Genomic DNA, 19108 nt, shown 5'->3' on the forward strand with positions numbered 1-19108 from the left:
AGACAAATGGTCGTAAGCCGAGGACTAGCTGTATAACCAAGATTTAACAGCAAAATGAATACTGGGTAGGCCTTTTTTCATCAGGGCAACATGAACTTATGATTGAATACATTTCTTCGGATTGTGAGTGAGGAACCTGTAGCTTTCCCTACGTTGCTGAACTGCAACTCTTAGCAATTGCAGCCATCGTAGCCAGTGGTGAGGGATATTGGGAGTTATATGTAGTTCAGCAACATCTGGAATTCTAGAGATTCCCCATTCCTGGTCTAATAGTTGCATTTTTCAGAATATGGTTAATTTAAAAAAGTGTTGATCGAAGTATTTCAAACAAAATATTCCCTTGATATAAACACCCTTTTGCTGAAATGAATTGAAACTCACTGAGTTTCAGTTCTATAGCCGTACAGGAGCCTTGTGTGCCTGTTTCCCTCCAGGAAAATCCCAGCAACCTTAATAACAAGTTCAGCAATCTCTCTTTCACTATTGAAACAGAAGGGTGTTTATATCAACGGAATATTTTGTTTGAAATACTTTGATCAACATTTTCTTTTTAATTAACCATATTCTGAAAAATGCAACTATTAGACCAGAAATGGGGAATCTCTAGAATTCCAGATGTTGCTGAACTACATATATATCACTGCTACCTCTCCAAGCATCCGAGTCATCCCAAAGACAGCACCATCTCCAGCTCAACCATCTCCAATGTGGATCGTAATATGAAATAAGATGCAAATCTTTATAATTTTCATTGCAATTATAATTTTCTACCTTTCTTTGTCATACAGTCCTAAAGAAAGCAGAAATACAAAATGGTAAAATGCATAGAGTTTCCCCTATCAGGTTCTGCATACTGAGAACATTAATTACACATAAACAGACAGGATCTGATGGAACTCTGGTGAAGTATGGTCAGTTATCACCTATGAGTTTCTTTCTTTTCCTGAAGCCTAAAAGGTCCTTTGCTCAAGTGCTTTTTTAGACATGCAGCTTTTAGTTGGTGGTGGTGGTTGGTTTTGCTCCATGCTGCTACTTTCTGCCTCAGATTCTATTTACAACTTTATAGATTTGGAAAGAAAAGTGGAATTTATTTATTCAGCACTCAATACCCCAAGAATGAAGTTTACCTAGGTCTATGACACCCAACATGGACATAGCTTACTTTCATCAAGCTTAGATTTCTTTGGAGGAACAAGAGGGAAGGAAAGTTGGTGTGCTCTCCAGACTTTCTGGCACATGATGGTGATGCATCTACCTTACTAAGTGGTCTCACTTCAGAACAGGCAATAAATAGAGCCTTACTTCAGCCACAGAGGCCCCTGGGAAACCTTGCTCATGACCTTTCTTGCCACTTCCCCAGTTCCCTGGGAAACCAAAAGACGAGAGCACATTTTCTGCACCGTCCTTGTACAAGTACAAGCTGTTTGATACAGATGGACCAAGAACAATTTTAGAGAAAAAAAACTTGGCTTAATTGGCAAACATGTGCAGTTCTCCTTAACTTTATTCCTTCCTCTCATGCATTTGTAAACTCCAGTTCTAAGTTTGGAGGGAGAAAATATGTTGCTACTTCTTCCACATGAATGAATGTGACCTTGCCATCTAAGAGGTAACTGCATAATTTTTCACTATGAAGTTATTCCATAAAGATAGGACTCTGTGAATTGATACATGAGTTGAATTAAGTTAGCCTGTCCACTGAACTCAGTTGAGAAGCCTTTATTGTGAATCTTAAGGCTTTCTGTTGTTGGTTTTGGTAGTCCAAAACAATGCAGTAGCAATAATAATGGAAATCCGGGAAATGCATTCCCTGTGTCTTTAGAGGTGACCTGACTTTCCTGATAGCTTTTCCCCTATAATCCCTGTGTGCCAATTGTGGGGAGCTTGATATGCAGGTAGAAAGCTATGAAGCAGCTAGCTGTTTTCATGCACTTCTGTATAAGCGAAAGCTAAAATCCTGTCCTTCATGTTCTTGGAGCACCATGTCCCATGAGTGGTCTTTCCCTCCCCTCTTCCCCATTTCACACATACAAGCATCATTCCAAATTTAGCAAGACAGAACTTAGCAGGTTCATTAAGTGGATCACTTTGCCTAACTAATGCCACTTGCAGAATTTTGTCCCACTTGCAGAACTGTGGAATCCTAGAATGAAGAGTGGAAAGTATTTCAGAGTTGGCCTTTTTGGGGCACTCTCTTGCTTCTCTCCAGTTCTGGAGAGGCAAAATCACTGCAAACTGTCCTGATGCCGTGTTCTATATTATATATCTAGTAACCCACTGAAAATGGACACAGTTGTCTGAGCCCCCTTACTCAGCTGATGCCAGGATGCCTGGCTTCTGATTTCATGCCAAGAGTCCTGTCCTATATGCTATGAAGGCTCATGGGAATTTGGGGCTAAATCCAACTGATACGCTCCTAAAACCATTTTAGAGAGCCATATCTAAGTTTCTTCACCCAAGGGGAAAGTATCTGGGTACTTCTCCCTTTCCTCTTCACATTCCTGTTAGCTTCTTGGGAGTAACACATCTCAGCACAGAGGCTCAAATGAAGGTCAGAAATATTACTCTGTTTTGGATCAGGGTTCAAGCTGCCTCCAAAATGGCTTTAGTATGATATTGAGCAACTGGCAAAACAAGGGCTCAGGAAATGCTCCTAGCCTGTCTCTACTATCCATGAATACTTTTCAGATTTTTTTCATAAGGACAATGTTGGAGAAATAACTCTTCACGTGCAAAAGCCATTGTTAGCTGTTCTGATTATTGTGACAAAATTGTTATTTGTCAGTTCTGTCAAATATCATAAATACATTTTTAATAGCAATAAATATCAACACTTTTCATAGGGACAATTTTGCAGAAATAACTTTCCATCAGGACATATGTTGTTATTGTTGTTCTTCCCATTCTTGTGACAACATCCTTATTTGTGAGTTCTGCCTAATATCATAAATAAATGTCACAATACAAATATCAAAACTTACAGCACTTTTACAGCAAGTTATGAATATTGCACCTTAAATCTCAGTGTTGGACAAAAGAAGTCTCCTTTCCCATTGAATATTTGGAAGTGGCGGTACCACCAACTTCCGGGGAAGAAATGGCGGACTGAAGATGGCTCTGCAAAAAGAGGAGCCAATGACCACAGTGGAATTAAGAGCCAGCAAATAGACCAGCTCTTCAGTAATTCTTCTTTGGACAAGAAGAGGACTTGAGATCACCCACAAGTGCTCCAAACAGTTGCTCCTCTCAAGGAGATTGCAAGACAGCAGCCTCTGGCAGGTTTAGAGCTCTGGGAGATGAGGGAATAATCATCTTACTCACTCTGTGGTCACTGCCTTTAAAGGGACACTGGGTTTGCATACACCCATTTCTAATCTCTTTCAGAAATTGCTGGTTAGCTGATTGTCAGCTACTAGGAATCTTTGGATTGGGAACTTTTATAGTACCAGGTGAGTTTCCTTCAATCCTTAGCGAAAGAAGTTTTAAATTTGAGTTTACATTTAAAAAAAAAATAAACAGCAAAAGGATGGTTAAAATTTTGATTTTAGAAAGTTACAAACACTAAGGGTCCAGATAAACTTGAAATAAGATTTTGGAATTAATTATAAGAATCCTTCCCACGGGAAAATGTTTTTGTTTTGAATTCTTATATATATAAATAAAAATAAAATAAAATAAGACTTTAAAAATTGGACGCTAGAGGGAACTAGAAGGAACTAGAGATTACAATTAAAGGAGAAGAGCACCTAAATTTAACTTACAAATAAAGAATGAAGCAAAATACTTTAACATCAGATATATTGAAGGATATTTTTGAACAATGGAACCAGAAGTTAACCATAAGAGTGTTGCTTCTATAGATCGACTGTGTTTAAAAGATGTTATGGAAGAGGAACAAGTTTTATCTGACAAGTGGATTTAAAAATGACAGGCTACAAGAATGACATGGAAAAAGATGAACACCAGACATACAAAAGAAACCAGATGATGTCTTAATAATTAAAAGTGATATAGAAAAAACAAACCAAGAGAGTGACCTGGATAATTTTCATATTGGATTTACAAAAGAGGCTTGTTAAAGCTTTGAAGAATTTTGTGAGAAGGGACAAAGAAAAAAAATGAAAAGGAATCAAGTTCTAGGACATTATTAAGGGATTAAAGATCAAATTTTTTCGAAGTAAAAGGAAGGAATATAAAGTTGGTTTATTTAATCAAGGTTGAAATAGGGATGTTGTTATCTCTGGTAAACCTTAATGGACTTTTGCTGATCAGGACTGAATAACAAGGCCTTAAGAATTTGTTTATAAATAAGAGATGGGAAGAGATCATTTGTAGTATTTTAAGATAAGATGATAAGTTACTAAAATTGTTTATATTTGTTATGTTTAAGGGGAAAGTCATTCCTTTATATATTTATTTTCTTTTTCTTTATTCTTATTTTTTCTTTCTTTTCTATTTTTCTTTCATTTTTTTCTTCTCTGCACCATCTATTTTTTTCTTTTTAAATTTTTTTTTAGTTTGCTTTAGTTTTTATTCTTGTAATTGTAATTTTTAATAAAATTCCTATTTAAAAAAAAAAAAAAGGAAATGGCAGTGCCATCGTTTTCATCTCTGATTTTAAGGCAAGATCCAGGGCTTCACTCAGTAGAATGGCTGAGTGCATTTTGAAGCAAGTAAATAATATTATTTTATAATGTCTAAATGCACACATCTAGTAAGGTTGTTAAAGTCCAGATTTTAAAATTATCTAGCTGTACCTCTGCTATAGCCAAGAATATTTTCCAGTTTCAAGCAATTTTCTGTGCCCATTTGACAGTGACCCATCTTATCAGTTTGGTTGCAGAGAAATCAGTCTGCCTCTCAGGACAATTCTTAAACATAAAGCAGGGCCAAAGGTTTTGTTTCATTTCGTTTTTTGCACAGAGGAAAAAAATAGTAATAAATCCAAAACCAAAATCCAACAATGTTTAACCTCGGAACAGAAGAAGGTTGCTTCTTCAGTGGTACATTTGAGTGCAGTCCTCTTACGCTGAGCCTCTAAAAGAAGGCTAGATATGAACTTTTCTGTTCCCTGGCCGTGATAAAGGTATCTACTTTGTGCAGCTGTTTTCTGGCTCAACCATATTTTTTTGCGAATTTCTCATTCGCAGTTTAAGAGACACACGAGTCCTATGGTGAACAATCTGCTGTCATATGTATGTGCAAAAGAAGTGGGTATACCACATACATGAACTTGGCATAAAAATTGTAGTGCGACATTCAAACAGGACAAATGAATTCAGCCTACAAATCCACTCATCCCTTTTGAATGGAGGGCATCATCTAAATCTGGGGCGCATCTTGCTTGGCAATCTGATTTCCCAACTTTGCTTTAATTTGTATTGGTTCCTTCATTGCAAAGACATCTACCTGACAATAAATGGAAAGTTATTTGGAGTTGGCAAACTTACTGCAAATAAGCCTTGCAAAATTCTTAATGCGGTCTTTATTTCAGTCCTTCTCGCAAAAGGAAAAAAAATCAGCGAAAAGGGGGCAAAAAAGCATCCCTTTTTTAAAATGGCATTTCAGAAGGGGCAGGCTTGGGTTAGGGCATAAATGGACAACCTGAACTTTAGGAAACTGGTGTGGAGCTCTAATGGCTTCAACTGCACTGTGTTGCCATTTTTAATGTGACAGAAGGAGGACATTATTAAATATTTCTAAATTATTAAACATGATTGAGACGTAAAACGATTAGAATGGTTAGTAATTTAATTAGCTATCTAATTATAGCTATTTAATTTATATTTCAATGTAAATTAAAGTAAATTGCATTTTGCGTTCATCTTTTTGTTCCTGGCCCCACCTACATTATGTCCTAGGACCTCAGGTTCTGCGCACCTGCCCTATCTCAAGCCCAAGAAAAGGAAAATAATACCTATGAAGTTGTGAAATAAAAAAAAAATGCCCATTTTTCTAGTAGATTTCATTTCATTTTGGTTAGAAGGCTTGAAAAATATGCATCTGTAGGCTAGAGGTTGCCAAATGAACACTGAATGAGGAATAAATAGGAAAGGTTTACAAGACTTCACTTTTTTTATCCTTCAGCATTTGAAAATCCTTGAAGTGAGATTCTAGTCCATACTATTTGTGATGGCGTCTGCTATATTTTCACCTTTCTAAAATGCAGCCATCAGATCTGGGCATTTCACTGGAGCCTTAGGACAAGAGGGCTTGTCCCTTGTTCACCTACTGTTTTCTGATTAAAATGATTAAAGAGCAAAAACCTTCCCAGCTTCTTTCTGACCCGTGAAAATAAAAATAAACTATGCATTTTTTTCATGCAGGTGGAAAAATACCTGGGCAGTTGTTGTTTTTAAAAAAGGGTTCTTTGAACACAGGATAAAATAAAGTTCCACATGTCCTCTCTCGTACTTCTGTTGGAATTCTCCCTGTGCATTTTAGTAACAACAAAGTAAACACTTGCAATTAATCACAGGTCTCTCTAATGTGACATGTAAGTTGGTCCACATCTAAAGCAAATTTTCCTCACCTCTGTTTATGAACCCTGCCATTTTTTGTTTTTTAATTCTGCGGTCGGTATGAGGGAATTCACATTTTATTTTACTGACAATAACATTGAGCACAAAGTACTTACTCTCAGTACTTTGAAGTACTGAATAGAATTAGATTTCTAAAGTCATTTTAGAAAAAATTGTATTTGAAGAGGTCACTTAGTTCTTGACATCAAGTCTCATAAGGAGCTGCTAGTAAAAAGCAAGGAAGAGAAAAAGCCATTGTGATTCTCATCTAGTAATGACAATGGTCCTTTAGCAAGAATGCTTAGTGCTGTTGTGAGAGTGAACAAGTCCCTGGGTTAAACAGGGTCACCACTAATTATCTGCAATTCTCCTTCCTTGTAAACAGTTCTGATTAAATTATCAATTAACAAAATCCCAGTGATTTATTTCACCCACCCAACTCACACACATATAGGCCCTTAAAACCAGATTCACACAATAGCTCTGAGCATAGCCAGCTTTTCCTGAATCAGCGATGATGATCTAGCCAGGTGTTTTTTGTCAGTATCAAGTCATGTAAGTAATTATTTTCCAAGACTATTTCTCACTTATAGCCATCCACACCAGGAATAATATTGCTCTGACCTGATTCACAAACTAATTCAAACGATTCAAGTAAGCATGCTTGATGTTATGCTGTACACCAGTCAAAAAAGATTTATGGAAAAGTTTTAATGTGGTAAAATTATAAAACAAAATAAAAAAATAGGCATGTGCATTCCAGGAGAAACCTTTATTGATCTACTGCCCTGCTTTATTCAAATGCTGCCCTGCTTTAATTCAAATGCCCATCCGTCTGCTAAGTTTCTGGTTACTATATTCCAGCCTTGCTCCTGTTCTATGGAACCAACTGGTTGCTTGATGCAAGCCACTAAAATGATTCCTTGTATAAAAGTCTTGAAAACTTTTTGGTACTCCTCAGTTTAAGTATTACAAAATCTCCAGAAATGTAAGAGTTCTTCCAAGTGTGAAGCAGCCACTGAGAATGCCATTTTATACTTGGTTAATGTTGGAATAATGTAATCATTAAGCGACTTGGAAACAGAGATGGGGAGAAAGCATCTATTCTTTATATTTATACATTAATGTTCTACCATCACTGGGCACCATATATTAGACAGACATAAGCCAACAATCATTGTGAGCATTGAATGTAGGGAAAAATCCTTCCCATATTTATGTATTTTGCCCAAAGTCCCAACATTTTTGCCAGCCATCTCTAAGTAAAACTGGACATTCCAAGAAACCGCTCCTGCTCTTTGTTTATTTTTCCAATCTTCCCAGTGTTACACAACATGTATGATGTTATACCATTGCTCTATAGTGTCCATTCTGCCACTAACTGTCCAAGTGCAATTGCTACAGGTTGCAACAGGAAAGCAAAATGACATCACAATGCTTCACACATGGCATCACAAAAAATATAATTCAGAGCAATAACTGGTATATGATTGATTTATTGGAATCCAGCATTAAGCCATTCATTCACACCTGCCTGTTTCTGCCCATTTTCGCCACTGCCTGTAATTCTTTGCATACCGGGTGCCTGGATGACAGCCAAATATTTTTTTTTTAGAATGAACGCTTTCTGATGAATACGCAATGTCAATAACAGATGTATCATTAGACACCAAGAGATAAACCCTATGTACTATCCTTCATTCCTGCAGTGGAGACATTAGCTCAATCTTCCATACACCGTATACTTTTGCAAAATATCATAATGCATGCATAAAGTTACAGACAAAAATAGTTGTATGAACTCAATCCACCTTTAAGATTGTCCTATCAGGACCCCATCTTTGCAGCCCAGGCAGCAGAGTCCTCACCACAGTGGCTGGCACCACAATGGCATCAAGAACTTACCCACTTCCTATTGCGCTGAAGGACCTCTAGGGTGCCCAATCTCTCCCTCCTGCTTTTGTTGCTGTCTAATGAGGCTGTGTGGAGTGCAGCTGGGGTGTCTGCTAGACATTACCGGTCAAAGTGTGACGCTCCGCCTCTTCTTCTGTGCCACACACCCTACAGAGCTGAAGTTTGAAGAGGGGGATTGGTCAAAGTGCAAGGGAATGTCTCATCTATCTTTCCCGGACAGATGAAAGAGTGAGCATACCAGGCAGACTGCTCTACCCTGTTGCATTCAGCCCCGACAATGACATCGGCCAACATAAGTAATCCTCAGCAAGATATTGGGCTCCTCTTTCTGGGACTTCAGTAGCCTTTCACCTCTTTCCCATGCTCCTCTGCCATGCCCCATAATCCTTCATGTTGTACTTGTGATAGAGTGACATCCTGTGTCCATGTCTCTTCATTGCATGGGGGTATTAAGGAAAAAGAAACACTTAGGGTACCCCTTTCTGAACCCCGTTTGCCTGTTTCTTTTTCACATTGTTCATGCTGTTTGTGCTCCAGCTTTCTCTGGTCTTACGGTTGCCAACAGCTTGCCACTTCACCAAGGTGAATCCCATGGTAATCAGATTGTTCTGGTTTGCATCACATCTGCAAATATCAGATCAGTTCTCAAATGAGAAAGTTTCTAGACAACTACAAAGCCAATGCAGTATTTCTCTAGAGGAAATAGGCTGAACTGAGCAGGTTGGGGTTTTTACCATTCAGAATAAAATTAATTGGGAGCACATGGAAAAGATGGTTGGACTTATGAGAAGAAACTGAGGAATTAGCCATTTCATAAAGCAGGATTATTCAATGAAAAGAACTGGCAGGAGATTCTGGATGAACAATTTATTATCAAAGGATAAGAGGCAGAGAAAACCTGAAAATCAGAAGAAAGAAAAAGAATGCATTTTCTCTGATTGGACCAATATAACATGTATGAAGATTAGCTGAGAAATTCTGCACATACCCAAAGATACACACTCCTTCTTCCATGCTCAGGGCTCAGCCCTACCATACCAAACAAATTCTGAAACTGAACAGTTGAGCTCATAAGAGGCTCTTGTCACCAAGTGAAATGAACTTGTTAATAACGTGTTGGACAACTTTTGAAAGCAGGAGGTGTTGATTTTTTTTGTAAAGATGTTTTGTGCATTTCTGAGCCACTTTTTAATTTTGCAAATGTACGTATGCTTCCCCAATCTCTGCTTGCGTCTTCATATTGCCATAGTTTTGCTAGATGCCAAACAGCTCAACAGTTATAAAAATATGTTTGATAGCTTCACTTTTTTAGTGACCATAGGCAATAAGAACTCAGAGGAACAATGGATAGTCAGAATTTTTGTGGCTTTGTAAACTGGCCCAACCAGAAGGGCTCAGGGTTGATTTTTCAAAATGATATTGGAAATCATAGTTTTTACCATTGCAGTAACCTATCCCTATATCCTGTAATGAGCAGAGTTTGACCTGGATCTCAGAATTTAAGGTTTCATAGGATCAAATGATGCATAATTTTCTAGATGCAAGTCAGTTTAGTGCATCCTTATCCAATTAGTGTCTTTGAATGTTGGGACAACAGTTTCCAGTATTCCTATCCAGCAGAGCTAAATTGAAGGAAAATATGTTGGATCTCTGTTGTAGAATGCCCTTGGAAGCAAAATATGTATTTCAATGTTTCAAGGTGATGTGTGATTAATAAAATGTCATAATTTTAGCAACATGCCTACATATTGTGTGGTTTCTCCCTGTTTTCCTAGACAAGCAAACGAAGGAAAAATATATTGACACAGAACACAGTGAGAAAAACATGGGAGAGAGGTTCAGATGCACAGTCAGCCTATCCTACTGATGTAAAATTACTAAAATTGTTGAAGCCAGAAAAAAGTAGTTCATTTTCTCTTCCCTAAAGTAAGTACGTACTGAGGGGGGATTAGCTATTCCGATGTGAGATGCTTGAAGAAAAAAATAGCATTGCATTTTACTGGTTCTTGTAAATGTCATGAAATGTAAATATATATTTACAGTACATTTCATGTTATTTACAAGAAGCAATAATATGCCTGAGTGCCTTTTCCCCCTGTTGAGTTGTGCTATCCACCTATTTCTGAGTTGGAAGAAAACATATTAGCTTGAAAAGTATGGTCTGCTTTGTCGATCCCTATCCTATCTCTGTTGCCTCTGCTCCCAGTCACTGCAATTGTCTGACTTCTAGCCAAAGAAATAGATACCTGATAGATTTTGTGTATCTCAAGGCTGCCCCTGGATAACGTCAGAACGAGGAAGGTAGATGCTATTTTAACATCAGTACGGCTAAGGATGGCTTAAGATTGCTTCACTTGTGAGCTGGAGACAAATATAGGCAAGGTCATAAGAATACAGCTGAAAGAAGAGGTTGCTAGGGCATGTTTGCACTGTGGTTAAGTGCAAATTGGGAAATGCCTTCAAGGTTGCCTAGATAATGTTTCAGATGAATGAAATCACTCTAAATTAGCCTTCCATAACCTCACCATCATGCCAACTGGGCATTCAAGTGGTTTGTATTCAGTGGGAAAAGCTAGTGTAGATAATAAAGTGTGAGGGAAATCCATTAATTTATCCGACACTTTCATATATTTTAGTGGTGGGCTCTGTTTCTTTAGAATCTATATGTGCAGCCCATTCACTATGCAAGTGGATTTCTGCCCTTCAGGACTTTACTTCCTACCTTTCTACCATTCAGTTGGCTATCTGTTATTTGCCTACCATTTCTCTTCTTCTGTTGGGAAGATGCACTCTGTGATCATACATAATGTACTGCCGACCCTCGAGTTAACTGCCAGATGTCCAGAGGGGAATGGGAAATGCTGATGGAAACACATTGCCATGGAGCTTAACTCAGATGAAACAAGAGGGGCTACTAGGTGAGCTTTTCATATTTGGCTTCACTCCTCTGTTTTCTCCTTTTTTTCCTTATCAGGAAAGAAATCCTGGAGGAGGGGACTAAAAGAATAATTGTGCCATATTTTCAGATTGACAGTACTAGCAGCCATCTTTTTGGAGGCTTCTAAAATTCCCCTTAAAATGTCACAAGCATATATAATTAAAGATAATAAGCTCAGTGCGTCCCAAGGTAAGAAGTGACTCATCCAAGAATTCCACCAGGGCTTGAGATGGCATTAGTATTTGATAGGCAGATTATTTGCCTCGTAAACAGGAATCAGCTGTGGTTCAGTTTTATCCAGGCCTTAGAAAGGGCAGCAACCCTTTCTCTCCTCCAGTCCTAAGGTCCCAGGTTGCTGGCAGTCCTGTTGGTCTATCTTGCTTCTCTTCCCTAGCCTCAGATCCCTTTTTGCCTTGCTCTAAAGGAGGTCACAGTCTTTCTCAGGGAGTGTTAATCTCATCATTCAGCTGGTTAACACAACAGCAGGTGGACGGACATATTCCCAAGGCGCAGAGTGCTGAGAGATACTTCTGTCCGTACAAGAGCATGAGGCCCAGAAAAGTCAGTGATGGTCTTGGAGGAAGACGTGATTTGGCTAAAAGAGATAGAAGTAAAACTTATAGGTTTAAATTTCAGCAAATTGGCACAGTCTTTGGTTACCCCTTCAGTTTTAAGTACTGCTGTACTTCTTAGCTATGTATTTCACTTCACGCTGATATACAATAGTTCCAGCTTTGGAAACATATTTTCATCCCTGCTCTTATTTGGAAACAGACCGACATGCAAGTGTAAGAAAGCCTTGTATTAACGCAAAAGCTCCAATTCGCTCGATGTCTTCTCTCTTATTATGACACAACTAAAGTTTGATTCTAGGAAAGCATGCTGGAGAGGAGGGGCTAATCTCAAAGTGGGCAGAGATATCCTTTTGTGAGGTGCAGCCCCCAACATTTTTTCCATGCAGACATGTGTGAACACACACTTCATTCTTTCTTTGTCCCACATAATCCATTCATACCCACACACATATATTCCTACACACATCTACATTTCCCCAAACTAACATAATATATTTATGTACTTTTGTGGTCAATCTTTATCCTGTGTTATTTTGTGTGAGAAGCTGACATTAGCCAGTGATTAGTAACTTACGTATATGTCCATTCAGTGCATAAGAGAGAGAACTTGAGAGGGAACTCCTGCCTTCGTATGATCAACTGATATCAATATAGATCCAATCTACATGAAAATGTACCTGCAGATAGGTCTTTCTATATGATCTGCCGACCTGGAAAATTATCAATCTTGAGTTGTAAATAGTTGCACTTACCTGCAGATAGAACTTCAACAAACATGAAGAACACAGCATATATGATCTCATTAATCTAATCCACTCCAGACATGGACAGAACAAGAACATAGATCTAACTGCTTTCTCCATCCTGATTCCCTGTGATATACTGTATCACAAGTCCCATTACCCATAGTCAGCCTCTGGATACAAGCAAGCTGAGGGACAGATGAGGTTGCACTTTTCTCTTTGTGCCACCAAATGTTTGCGTCATGATTCCTTCATGCCAAATCATGTTACAAACATAAAAAAAAAAAAACTTAACTTGCTTGCAAGTCTATATTAAGTGACAAAAATAAAATGTAGTGCTCCGAGTAAGGCAGGAGACACAATAGGTATATAAAATTATGCATAGTACAAGAAAATAGAGTCATCCAATGAAGCTAAATGGAGGGAAAACAAAAGGAAGCACATCAGACAGCTGCCGTAGAACAATTCTGCCTCCCTCAGAAGAATTTGGTACCACAGCATGTTGTAATAACCAATATATTAAGAACCTTTAAGATGGGATGGGAAAAGATCACAGAGATTAAGACAAACCATCAGTGGCTGCTAGTCATGATGGGTATATTACCTCAAGTACCGGCATCCATATTCCATGAAGACCATGGAATGTAGAGCATGGGAGGGTGACAATAAGCACATGACAGGATCCCCGCTACTGACATCTAGAGTCATCCAACATCATGCTGAAATAACAGTCATAACTGGCTTTGTATGACTGCAGCAATAGATAGGTAATGCTAGAAGATGGCGTGTCACTAGTGGGGAAGCTGCCTGACCTGCCTGTGTCTTCCCAGAGGCCACGGATTGCCATTATAAGAAGAGAGATCTTAAATCTCATTCAGTGCAGATGTTAGGATGAGCTTTTTATTTCCCGCCCCACATCCTGGCTACAGCCCAAGTATCTGCAGCAGTGAGGGTTTTTTCCCATTCTCTCAGAGAGGACATGCCATATAGTATTAATACAACAATAGAGTTTCTATTAATTGGCTGGGAAACTTAACACCACACCTTCACATTCATTCTCCTGCTGTCTTCAGAACAGGAAGAATTTTGGTGAAGTTACGCATATGCTGCAGAGAGATTTACAGTTTATCTCAGAAAATGGGGAGCAAACACTGAAGTAGAGCCAAAAAGTTAGAAGATAAAATCATATATATCATTTTTGTGGATGATTATTACTTAAATTATGAGTCAAGCAGAATGTTAGGATTTTAACAGAGCACAAACCTTTGTAGGCTTTTACCTGGATTTCTTCTAGACCAGCACGTATAATAACTATCCCCCTTTGTTGCTATAATGCCAAACTTCAGCTGTAAAGTATGCTTGAACACTAGCTATTTCCATAGTAGCTAAAGGGAAATAACTAGTAGTTCTAAAATTCTGAAAATAGGTTCTGCAACTGGGCCCTTGTGAGCCTCAGTTTCAATAAATCCTGAAATACTTTTCCTCTGCTCCCTAAATCACATTCAAAATATCCATGGAATGGGGACATTTCCCAACATCTGAATACTATCAATCAAAATATATTGATTGCATCTTCCCAGCCTTAGTAGGGTTTTTTTTTGTTTCTGTTTTCTGTTTTGAGGCTTAGGTAGGAAAATGGTGGGGGGGGGGGGGGAGTGTGCAAATTAAAAAAAAAAAGGAAGATGCTGTGGGAAAACATGAGTAGTTACCTATGCGAGATGCCATCATCTGGACTCCTGCTTCTACACTGTAATCATATCCTTATGCTGAACCACCCCATGTTTCTGCATTGGTTCAATGTTGTTGTCTTCATAATATTTCTTGTTTTCAGAGCTCTACATCTTTGCCTTTGATACTTCTTTATGCTGCCTGCATACTCCCCTTGAAACAAGGTAATTTCTTCTTGATCGACTATTCTTCCTCTCATTTCCATCTTCAAACTTCTGCTATGCTTGTCTCCTTGCCTTTAATGGCCACCTCTTTGTCATCTTCTGTATTCAGTAATTTAATTTAGCACATTTCTTTTCAAGGTTTACTGCATTTTCTCAATACTATCCAACTCTTTTCCTACTGCTAATCATGAGTCTCTAGGCTTTTCTCTCTCCATGCCTTGTCAAATTTAATTCCTGTAAGCAAAGACAGTGTCTGCTTCTGAGGTCTCTATAGCTATAACCTTTATTGGAATTAAATAAGCATAAAGCAATCGTGCATTAGATTGAAAATGTAATGCCCCAAATCAGCCTTTTAAGCTCAGTAGTGAAGCAAAGAATTAAATTTGATTTTCTCATAGCTAAACTCAGAATTTTATACCTTGTGTCACACTATTTTTGCTGCACCTAGAAATCTGTCACTATCAAATTATTAGCAGTTGCATAGAATCAAGTTTCTGGTTCTGGATGAATGCTAATCAGGTAGCTCTCAAAAGATATACAGATCTCACCTACAGTCACAGTCATACCCTAAAACTGAACCTTGAAGAATGCAATCTAATGCTGTATAATACCCATACATTAGCAATTTGAGTGCTGCATTATTAGCTGACATTCAGAAATTTAAACGGTTTTTCCATCTCCTATGCACATATTTCCCAGGAAGTTTTCCTGAAGGTTTGAAAGTTTTCCCCAGAATAGTTTTAAAACATTGCTCTTGGTTTGACATTTAGTGACTGAGGTTAAACAGACATTGAGCCAATACAACGTTTCTTGCTTTATTTTGTGCTCTTTGTTTTGTTTGTGACTGTTGCTACCCACCTGGATCTGTTTAATACGGCCAGTATATACATTGAATTAAATAAGTATCAAGAAATTGAGGCTCTCTAATATCTGGGAACATACTTTGCTCCTTGCTTTTGCGGTGCATGTTTGCTATTAGGGTCACACTGTGAAAGGCCATTTTTCTTATCGTATCCCTTAAGCACTGAGGAAAGATAATGTAGTTCCACCATTGCCCCTTCCGCAACTACATAAAATGCACCAAGCTAAACCTTCCATTTAGTTCAGGCAGATTAAGTCGATCATGGCATGGAATGTGTGACAGTCCAGTGGGCTGTTTGTTGATCCATCAGTAGCTGAGGTCATTGTGAAGCTTTTCAATTAGCCATTGAATGATCTGGATAGAGTGTCACTCCAACAGCTGTCTTGACCTGGGATGGGTGTTGCTGCAGTGGGGGTGAACTGGCTCGGGGTGGGGGGTGGGGGTCACTGGAGCTCTGTTCCCAATGTTGTGATCACATCTAATGCGATGTTTCCCTGTTAACATTTAAAACATGCATGTAGGGAAGCAAGCCCAGAAATGGTCAAAGATGCACATCTTAATCACAGACAGAGGGCCCTGGGAAGTTCCCCTTCATGCAGTTTTTCAGAACTGACTTCCATTTATGTTGATGGGTCTTGGTCACTATGGCTTTGGGGTAGATTACTGTGAGGTTCAGCAAAAAGTTAAAACACCGTATTATAATACACCAGACCTTTAAGGAAAGCTCCAGGAATGTTGTAAAGGTTGTCTCTATTGGAATAGTAATGACAGAGGACCAAATGGCTCTTGTTTCTTTTTTGCCCACCAATGAGTTTCATGCACCAATTAGTTATGTCCACTTATTTCAGCTGCCTTGTGTTTGTTTTCCTGTCAAATGGGATTGGGATTGGGTTAATGATCAATGGTTGCCAATTATCTCTGCTAATTTATGTACCCACTCTGTAATCACACAAGGATATTGCACCAGTCACTTTTGTCCATGGCAGCAAAAACTTTTTGGACATGAGAGTGTAACACTAGCGGCAGGAAAAAAAAGGAACAAGAGATGCATAAAACAAACCAATGGCAAGTGCTTTCTTCTTAGTGCCTTAGTTTGATTAATAGCACCTCTCATTCAGAATATAGGTATAGGCTTGATTACCAGTTTGCATGGAGTTGCCTGGTAAAGATGTGGGACTAACAGTATACTCCTTCTAAGCCTATCATGAACAGATTTATTCTGCTTTCCAACTGGAAAAGTTTTTGTTACTTTTGTTACTGTTCAGCCTGTTTGACCTAAGGAAGACTCATTTAAAGTCGAGCTAGAGTGAGGCTGTGCTGTGGGAAAAGATGCAGATGGCAATGATTGTGAGTATATAGCTCTTTTTCCTTTAAGGCTGTGTATGAAAATGTAGTGACAGCTGAATCGCCAAGAATCTGAGACTGATCTATGAAATTTTCCTCCTCAGCCTGATATTCCCTCCCCAGACTTATTGGGTCGGCGACTTTCAAAATTGCCAGATAGTATATGGAGGGTGTTTGGGGAAAAGCTGAACTAAAACAAAAAAGTATTTGGCCAGCAGAGTTTGAAAATAGTACTCAGATTTGCCGATAGAGAACTTATCTGCACATGAGGGTGAGCCCCCTACCAGTGCTGTGTATGCATGGAGAGGAAACAGCATTACAACGGTTCAGACGAGATGCAATTGTTATATGTGGCAATGATTCACTTCTACAGAATAAAGCATCTTTCCTTCTCTTGCTGGCCTTAGTTTCGTGCTTTGTCCCACGCATTTGCTCAAGGGGAGTAGAATGCAGTGTTAGCATGACTCCAGTAAGGTTCTAGGCAGGGAAATTCTAGTAACTTATTTAAATCTATTCATTGCCAGGCTGTGTTATGCAAAGCAGCCTCTTTGTATGCCAAGTGTCTAATAGAGGCTTCCCATCCCCAAGTTTCCCACTGTGAATTCCATATGTATATAACTTGAGACCAGAAAGGTATTTCAATGTGCCCTAAAATCTGAGCTGTGTTCTTACAGTATGGAATTTGCATACTGGCAGACACAAGCTGTGACTGAGTGTTAAATTACACACATCCTACGTTTGCCTATGGCAATATAGGTGGCAGTGTCATTAATGTGGACATTACCTTTTTTAATCCCCTCCTTCTTCAACTGAAATTAACAGGACAGAGATTTCCTGCTGAAGATCTGGAACTGGTATAAATTGTTTTATCGAAGGGAATATGGTCATGTCTGTAATCTGGAAAAGTATATTTTGCAGCAGAAGGCTCTCAATAGCCATATATTACCTCGGCTGTTAGAAATTTGTTGTCTTTATATGCCGTTTGTTGACAAAGGAGAGTGAGACGGCGCTACTATGGTCAATTCCTACTTAATGGGCTTTAGATCTGAGTGGTCTTTTGATCTAATCTAGCAAGGTTTTTCTTAGTCTTCCAAAAAGGGACACCTCAACTGTGCAACCCACATTCTCTCTTTCTATCGCCTATGTTGGCTGCTCCAGTAAGATACTTTTGCCAATGGAAAATCAGTGGAGTTGCAACTGCATACTCATCATATTTACAGCACATCTGGTGTTGTACTAGTACAGCAGCGTTCCACAAAATCCTAAATTACTTAGCCACAATAAAGTGCCTAAATCAAGATAGACATTCCTTCCATCCCTCCCTCCCTCCCTCCCTCCCTAGCATTAAACTAAATTTCAATTAAATTTTTGTTCTAGATCTCAGAAAGATATAAATTACTTAAGTCATTTATTTCAATAACTGGCAGAACAGGAATCTAAACATCATAAAACTAGATTAATTGGCTTCCATTTTTTTCAGATCCTGTGATGTGAATTGAAATTATAGCCATGGGAGCAGTTATAGGTAAGAATGGCATATTCTATTTTCACAGTACTTTAGTTTCCACACTGACTTGCAGCACCTTATAATTCAAAAGGTAAATGCCAAAAAGGAAAAAAAAAAATTGGCTTTGCTGAAAAATGTAACTCCTACACACATAGCACAGTGAGACCTTCTTAGGAAACATTTACAATACTTCAGAAACAGATTAAGCAGTAGCTAAATGTTTCTGAAAATGAAATTTTAGATATGTAAGTTTATTGGTGGGTGCGTTTGTATTAATGTTTGTATTAATAAATTATTTCCTTGGTATATTAGATATAATTGGGTATGATTTATTATATAGCTTTCTCTAAATCTAAATATGTTTATTTAAATGTGTAAGTTTTATTAAATATATGCTGATAAAATGAAAATAAAGAAGTTAATTAAACAAGGGTTTTCTATGACAGATAATATAATTTAGCTATCTATTCATGGAGATATATTAATAGATAGATATTAATGTCATGTTTTAAACACAGTATTAGTATCATGCAATGGTATGAAGCCCTAAAGGATAGCTTTTTAAAGTGGCCTCTTGTATTTTGGACCAGATTCTCAAGTTCACTCCCGAGAGGGTAAGCATCGCCTCTCCCTTTTAAAGCATTCCAAAGCCTTCCCTCACCTCCTGCTGATAATAAATCACCAGCATACACAATAAAGTGCTCTCTTCCACCTACCCCCTTCCCATCTCATCCCATTCCCTCCCAGCAGGTGGCAAGAGGATGAGAAGAACTGCAGGGGTGACCTAATGACTCTCTTTAGGATCCTTTTTT

At 38.4% G+C, this 19108-nt stretch overlaps 1 protein-coding gene across 1 annotated transcript in view; it reads right to left on the reverse strand.

Annotated features, from left to right (window-relative positions):
• NAT14 (N-acetyltransferase 14 (putative)) overlaps positions 1–19108 on the reverse strand; it is a 132299-nt gene that overhangs the window by 23637 nt on the left and 89554 nt on the right. The window lies entirely within an intron of this gene.

The sequence above is a fragment of the Candoia aspera genome, chromosome 4 (genome assembly GCF_035149785.1).
Source record: "Candoia aspera isolate rCanAsp1 chromosome 4, rCanAsp1.hap2, whole genome shotgun sequence".
NCBI lineage: Eukaryota > Metazoa > Chordata > Lepidosauria > Squamata > Boidae > Candoia > Candoia aspera.